The sequence below is a fragment of the Arvicanthis niloticus genome, chromosome 15 (assembly GCF_011762505.2).
Source record: "Arvicanthis niloticus isolate mArvNil1 chromosome 15, mArvNil1.pat.X, whole genome shotgun sequence".
Classification (NCBI taxonomy): Eukaryota; Metazoa; Chordata; class Mammalia; order Rodentia; family Muridae; genus Arvicanthis; species Arvicanthis niloticus.
In genome coordinates, this window is record NC_047672.1 from 56,694,610 (window position 1) to 56,703,074 (window position 8,465).

Below are 8,465 nucleotides of genomic sequence, written 5' to 3' on the forward strand. Positions count from 1 at the left end.
CTTATTGCTCTCCTTAGGACTTCAAGTACTATACTGAAGAGATAGGGAGAGAGATGACGCATTGTCTTGTCCCTGATTTTAGTGGAATTGCTTTTAAGTTTCTCTCCATTTAATTTGATGTTGGCTATTGGTTTGCTGTATACAGCCTTTATTATATTTATCCTTGTATCCCTAATCTCTCCAAGACTTTTAACATAAAGGGGTGTTAGATTTTGTCAAAGCATTTTTCAGTACAAGATGCCCATGCTACACTCCAGAGACCCAAAGAAGCCAAACAAGGGAGGAAGAAGGACAACTCAAGTGTTAAGTGTAGTTTTAAAACTACTCCCACTTTTTTCTGAGAAGGGAAGAGCTACCAGCCTCTCCCAGATTGTCGCGAACCCCCCACGCTTGGGCACCAAACTGTCGCGAACCCCCCACGCTTGGGCACCAAACTGTTGCAGCCCGTACTGCCCGTTCCGGTCCGAGGGTCAGGGTCTAGCGAGAGAGAGAGTGGGGATAAAGGGGAAGAGACGCGAAGAATGGAGACAAGACAGAGATTCTGATCAAGTCTCGTTTATTGAAGGGAATTCTGAGCTATTTATAGGCTTTTGCCACGTGCCTTGTAGGCGCGTGGATACCACGTGCCTTGCAGGTGTTGATATGATGTAAGCCTTACAGGCGTCTATAGCATGGACAGCACGTGCACCGCAATGCCTTGCAGGCGTGGATAGCACGTGTGCCTTACAGGCATGTATGGCGTAGATAGCACGTGGACAGCACGTGAACTGCAATACCTTGCAGGCGTGGCCACCACGTGCACCTTGCAGCTGGGGGCAGTAAGCAGCAACACAAAATATGTGGGATATCAGAGTGTGCTTTAGCTGTTGTAGGCTATTGAAAACCAAATCTTTCGTCAGGGTATATGGTTCCAGATGGCTGCAAAGTTGATCTAGCCGCTTTCTGCTAAAGTCGGCTCCCAACAGGTCCCCCTTTTTAAATTTTTTTCAAAAGGGAAGGCTGGGAAAACTTACGGAAACCGTGCCTGTCCTAGGTTGGAACAAAGGACCCCAGCCTCCCTTTCCCGTCCTTGGATACTCAACAGCCATTGGTTGAGCTCCTGTCTTAGGATGGTGAGGCCTCCCTTCTTTTAGGGGCAAGGGTCTCGGTATGCTCTCTTACCCGTCACTGACTATCCGGCTTAGCGCGTAAGTTAGGGGTTAATCCTCATCAGTCTTGATGACAGAGGTTTCAGAATCCCCTACTTCCAGCCTGTAATAGTGGACCTGTATGGGTTTCATTTGAATAGTATCTCGTACAAAAGCCATCAGTTTGTTGAACCTTATTAACCCAAGAGACAAGAGACTTAGCAATGCCTGAACAGTCAATATAAAAGCAACACTCTTTTTTAAGGGTAACACATAACTCCCTCTATCAGAGGAGTAAAAAGTGTAAGCCTCTTCTATTCTGTTTATAAATGTCTTATATCAGAATCTAAATCTATATAAATACAAAACTGATCATAGCTTTGATCTAAAGAAAACTAAGGAAATCCCTGTTCCTGCTCTAGTCAATCTCAAACCCAAAAAACAAGTATAGTAACTGTGGTAGTGGGTTTTCTCCTAATCTAAATTCCCACTAAATCTAAAACAATCTAGTTCCCCACTAAATCATAAGTCAGGGAATCAAGAGTCCAATAGTGCCACCCTGGAGTTATGGGTGGTGATGTCTTTTTCAGCACTGATAACTTCCCAAGTCAGGTTTACTCGTTGATCTGTTCCAATTTGAAGGCAATTGTGAAGCATCTTTATGTTTCCTGTGAAGAAAAAATACGCTTCTCAGGGGGTTTCTCCTCCCTGGATTTGTTATTGTTGTCTATTTGTTTAATCAGTCTCTCTGGCAGCCAATGTGCAGCATCTGCAGTTTGGGAATATATGCAAACAGAACCTCTTCCCCGGATAAGCACTGGGTCTGGCCCATTCCAGGTTCCAGTTAATGGATCTTTCCAGAGGACTGTTGCAAAATTTTTTTTTTGTATCAGGATGCCAGAATCTATCTGCAGCAGATTTTCCTTCAGAATCCAAATTTAAAAAATTTAAAATGAAGAGTGCATGATGAAGAATATTTCTGGGGGATCCCTTGGTAGGGTACCATTCCCCCTTTTTAATTTTTTCAAATTGACATTTAATGGTTTGATGTGCCCTTTCTACTATACCTTGGCCCTGTGGATTATATGGAATACCCGTTTTATGTAGTATTCCCAATCTTTCACAAAATTGGTGGAAACTGGAGCTTGTATAACCTGGGCCATTGTCAGTTTTTATCTGTTTAGGCACACCCATTACAGCGATTGTAGCAAGCATATGAGCAATCACATGCTTGCTTGCTTCTCCAGTTTGTAATGTTGCATAGATGAAACCACTGTATGTGTCTACACATACATGTATATATTTTTGCTTGCCAAATTCGTTATAATGAGTAACATCCATTTGCCAGATACTGTTTGGTATCAGTCCCTTTGGATTTACACCCAAATGAGGAATTGGTAAAAGTTTAACACATGATTGACATTGTTTGACAATTTGTCTAGCTTGTTCTCTGGTAATTTTAAACATAACTCTTAAGGTTTTAGAATTAAGGTGATGTAACTCATGAGCCTTTATGGCCTGATCCAAATTAGATTTTTGATCTGATAAAGTCACTGCAGCTATTCGAGTAGCTAGGTCTGCCTTGGTATTTCCTTCAGAGAGAGGACCTGGTAGCCCAGTGTGGGCTCTCAGGTGTCCTATAAAGAATTTACACTTTCTCTTCAAAATTAATTGTTGGCACTGTAAAAACAAATCAGCTGCTTCTGAGGAATGCTTTATTTGTGCAGCAGTTTCTAGCAGAGGGATAGACTGAGCTATGTATGAGCTATCTGTATAAATGTTAATGGGTTGATTTGGAAATGCTTGAAACACAGCAATAACAGCATGTAATTCAACCAATTGAGCTGACACAGATGATGTAGCAAAGGAGATTACTTGATCTTTAAAGGCATAAGCAGCTGTTCCTGATGAGGAACCATCAGTGAAAACTAGCAATGCTTCCTTGATAGGTTCATGTGCAGTACGAGATGGAAAAACAAATTCATGATGATTACAAAACTGAACCAATTTATCTGGTGGATAATGATTATCTATCTGACCAGCAAATGAGGCACATGCAATAGGCCAGACTTCAGAATTCTGCATAAGCCAATCAACCTGATGCCTTGTATAAGGTTGTACTATGACATCAGGATCTTTTCCAAAATATTTTTGACTGTTATCTCTGCCTAACATAATCATATCTGCTACAGCTGCATAGTATGGATTAAGAACCTTCTTGGGGGATGAGGGAAGATGAACCCATAATATGGGTGCAGTTTGCCAAAAAACTGCAGTAGGAGTCAGTTTAGTGTTAAAAATAAGAAAATATAAAGGCTTAGAATAATTAATATGAGTTACAAATTGGGATGAAATAGCATTCTCTACCTTCTGTAAGGCTTTTCTACCCTCCTCTGTTAGAGCCCTGCCAGATTTAGGGTCAGGATCTCCCTTGAGAATATCAAACAGAGGCTTCAATTCTCCTGTTGTAAGTTTCAAATATGGTCTTAGCCAATTAATGTCTCCCAGTAGTTTTTGAAAATCATTAAGTGTCTTAAGGGAATCAGTCCTCAGTGTGGCTTTACTATTAATAATACTTGGACCATTAATCTGAAATCCTAAATAGGTATATGGGTCTTGTAATTGCACCTTTTCTGGTGCTATTTGTAACCCTGCAGTCTGTAAAGCTGTTCTAAGATCATCAAAGCACTGGAGTACCTGTTTTCCATCTTTTCCAGCTATCAAAATATCATCCATGAAATGAATCATGTAAATTTGCTTCCACATAGTTCTAACACCCTCTATGGCAGAAGCCACAAACTTTTGGCACAAGGTAGGACTGTTAGCCATACCCTGAGGCAAGACCTTCCATTGATATCTTTTCATAGGTTCTCTAAAGTTTATAGAGGGAATACTGAAAGCAAAACGTTTTCTATCATTAGGATGTAAGGGGATAGTAAAAAAACAGTCTTTTAAATCTATAACTATTTTAAAATAACCTAAAGGTATGGCCACCGGTGTGGGCAGCCCAGGTTGTAAGGCTCCCATTTTAATCATGGTTGCATTAACAGCCCTCAAGTCTTGCAACAATCTCCACTTTCCTGATTTTTTCTTAATGACAAATATTGGGGTGTTCCAGGGAGAGTTACTCTCTTCCAAATGCCCTGCCTGTAATTGCTCCTGCACTAGCAACTGGGCAGCTTGTAATTTTTCGGTGGTTAGGGACCACTGATCCACCCAGACGGGCGAGTCCCCTTTCCAGGTGATGGGATCCGCACAACGTCCTAGGGGTGCAGCTGAATCAGTAGCCCCCATCAAAAATACCCCAAGCCTCTTCTTTCATTGTTACCATAAACTTCAGTAGGATGAATAATTTCATCTTCACCTTTTCCTAATCCTTTGTCTGGGGAAAGCTCAGAGTTTACCATTTGAGCCATGATTACTTCATTAGGGCTGCACATAATCAATCCCAACTGGGATAACAGATCTCTGCCCCAGAGATTAATGGGAAGGCCTGAGATGACATAGGGTTGTATATTTCCTGTATTTCCTTCTTTATCTTTCCACGTTAGCACCTTAGAGCTTTGTAGTGGATTTTGACTTTGGCCAATACCCCTTAAATTGGTTAAGGTTGGGGTCAGAGGCCAGGTAGCAGGCCAATCACTTTGTTTTAGGATAGTCACATCAGCTCCTGTGTCAACCAAGCCTTGGAATGCCTTTCCATCTAGCCAGATTGTCATCATAGGTTTTTGTTTAACTATAGGCTGTACCCAGTATGCATCAGAGGAACCAAAACCTTGATCCCCTCTTTTAGGATTCTTATATTTGTGATTAGTAGGGTACAATGGAAGTAACAATAGTTGAGCTATCCTCCTTCCTGTAGGAATGGTGACTATGTTCTGAATTGCCTGCGCCATTACCTTAATCTCACCCTGATAATCATTATCTATAACTCCAGGAAAAATTTGTAATCCCTGCATAGTAGTACTGCTTCTTCCCACTATCAGGCCAAACACATTTGGATAGAGTGGTCCAAACACTCCAGTGGGTAAAGCCTGAGGTCCCATTTCTGGGGTTAATATTGTGTGGGTGGCAGAACTGAGGTCTAGTCCTGCGCTTCCTGGTGTTGCTCGACTAAGTTCAGAAAGGGATTGGTGTTTGTTGGTAGGACACTGACTGTTCCATAAGCCTGTTTTGGCTTGTGTCGGTTCGGGGCCTGGAGCTGGCCCCTGTTCCCGTTTCCCTGATCATAGAAAAGGGTGTTACCTTGTGCGTCTCTTTTAGACATACAATGACTAGCCCAATGCCTTCCACGTTTGCAACGTGGGCAGAGCCCAGGCTGTTTTCTGGGCTGTCTCTGGCTTAACTCATTTTCTACTTTGCAATCTCTTGCAAAGTGTCCAGGCTTACCACATTTAAAACATACCTTTCTGTCTCTATTTACCAAAAAATCTCTTACAGATTTTCCTTGCATAGCAGCTGACATAGCTAAGCCCTGTTGATAAGAGGGACCTATGTCAGAACAGAGTCTGATATATCCCGTAAGGTCTGTCTTTTTCCTATAAGGTCTAATGGCCGCTTGGCAGGCAGGATTAGCATTTTCATATGCAAGTTGTTTCACATAATCTACACCTGCCTCTGCATTGCCAAAAATCCTCCCTGCTGTTGTCATTAATTGATGAACAAAGTCAGAAAATTGTTCATCAGGCCCTTGCCTGACTGCTGTTAAAGATGCACCAGGGTCTCCCTTTACTGGGAGTTTACGCCAAGCCTTCATGGCTGCATTTTGAATTTGAGCATATAAACCTGGGTCATATTGCATCTGGTTATCACTAGAAGCAAATTGCCCTTCTCCTACTAAGGCATCAAAGGACCAACCATTGCCTGCCTGAATGTTTCTCCTAGCTGTCTCTTTACAATTCTCATGATACTCTGATTTCCAAATAAGATAGTCTCCACCACTAAGAACTGCCCTCACTAACATATTCCAATCACTAGGAGTTAGCCACTCCTCTGCAACAGATTCTAAAATTGCAAGAGTAAAAGGAGCAGTGGCACCATATTGAGATACTGCATTTTTTAATTCTTTAATAATTTGAAAATTAAACCCTGTGTGATGTCTCCAAGCAACCCCTTGAGCGTCTCTGGTCCCTGATACAGGGAAAGCCTTAGCGTCTCCCTCCTCTGGCTGATCTGTAGCTGAACTAAAGCTAGAGGATAGGGACTGCCTTTGGACACCAGGTTGAGAAACATGAAAATCCGGGGGATTTTCACAGTTAGTCTCTTGAGACCTCTTCCCTGTCCTTAATTTCTGTAACTGGTTACTTAATCCCTGATACTCTTTTTCTAACTCTATCAGTTGTTTAAGGGTAGTAATTTTGTCCTGTAACTCCTTTTTAGGATCTACAACCATTGTCTCCATTGGGGGAGCACTTGGAGGTAGAGGCACATAGAAAGAGGGCATTTCAGCGTCATAAAATTTGACTTCCTCTTCCTCTCAGTCAGCACAATCTGGCTCTGACAAATTGTCATCAACCTTTGGCTGTATTTTGGATTCTAACTTACGCCTCTTTTTATTTTGAACCAAAATGACAGCATTCAAGAACAAAAGCAAAAAATTAACACATGTGAGCAGCAAACAAAACAGAAACAGAGAGTTGAATTCAAGCTGACTAATTTTGGATTCAGGTTGACTAATTTCTTGTCCCATTTTCCTTACCTTTCTCAACTCGGCAGATTCGTGATCACCTTCTTCCAGTAACGTCCCTCACTGGGTCTCTCGTTCCCGCTGCCTCTCGTTGAGCGCCAAACTGTCGCGAACCCCCCACGCTTGGGCACCAAACTGTTGCAGCCCGTACTGCCCGTTCCGGTCCGAGGGTCAGGGTCTAGCGAGAGAGAGAGTGGGGATAAAGGGGAAGAGACGCGAAGAATGGAGACAAGACAGAGATTCTGATCAAGTCTCGTTTATTGAAGGGAATTCTGAGCTACTTATAGGCTTTTGCCACGTGCCTTGTAGGCGCGTGGATACCACGTGCCTTGCAGGTGTTGATATGATGTAAGCCTTACAGGCGTCTATAGCGTGGACAGCACGTGCACCGCAATGCCTTGCAGGCGTGGATAGCACGTGTGCCTTACAGGCATGTATGGCGTAGATAGCACGTGGACAGCACGTGAACTGCAATACCTTGCAGGCGTGACTACCACGTGCACCTTGCACCTGGGGCCAGTAAACAGCAACACAAAATATGTGGGATATCAGAGTGTGCTTCAGCTGTTGTAGGCTATTGAAAACCAAATCTTTCGTCAGGGTATATGGTTCCAGATGGCTGCAAAGTTGATCTAGCCGCTTTCTGCTAAAGTCGGCTCCCAACACCAGATCCCCTTTCTACCCACCTTTAACTCCAGAAGATGGCTGCACTACCAGCCTGCTCCCAAGACTATTGAATCCCTGGATAAAAAACACACACATATAGCTTGTGACTCTTGAACTTGCCTTCTAGGCACAACTGCTGAGCACAGATATCTTCTGCTGGAAAAGCATGCCCTCACTTGTTTATTATCTCCATGTCTCTACCTGCCCTAAACTTACTTAGTGGTTAGTCCAACCTAGCCCCTGGCCAAACATCCTTGGCCACCTGCCTGTAGAGGAGGCTGCAGGCTTTAGCTCCTCCAACCCCACCCCAGGCCTTACAGGATTGCTTTGAGCTTCTACCTCTAAAGCAAGGCAGAAAAGCCTCTCTCTCCTTCCCTGCATCTCCTTTTCTACCTGGGACCTGGGAAGTCTCATCTGTACCTTCTGCCTAGCAATTGGCTCCTGGCTTTTTTTATTGACAAATCAAGAACCAATTAGGGAATAGGGGTTTAACATCAGCAACTCCTCTTACACTGGGGGGGGGGGGGAGGAAGATTGAAGCTGCGGAGAACTGGGACATGTGTGCATCTCTAGGATGGGGGAGACTCCCAGGAGTCTGTGTGGTTGACTTTAGCTGAGACTCCTAGCAGGTTTCTGATATGGACCCTCAAGTGGACACTTCCTATAGACTTCTTATAACAAGGCAGGACTCGCGGTGGAGGGATAAGGACACCAACCCACCCACAAAACTTTTGGCTCAAAATTTGTTCTGTCTATAAGAAATGCAGGGAAAAAGATGGAGCAGAAACTAAGGGAATGGCCAACCAATAACTGGCCCAACTTGAGACCCATTCCATGGGGGAGAACCAATCCTTGACACTATTAATGATACTCTGTTATGCTTGCAGACAGGAGTCTAGCATGACTATCCTCTGAGAGGAGAGGCTCCACTCAGCAGCTGACACAAACATGTACAGACACCCACAGCCAAACACTAGATGGAGCTT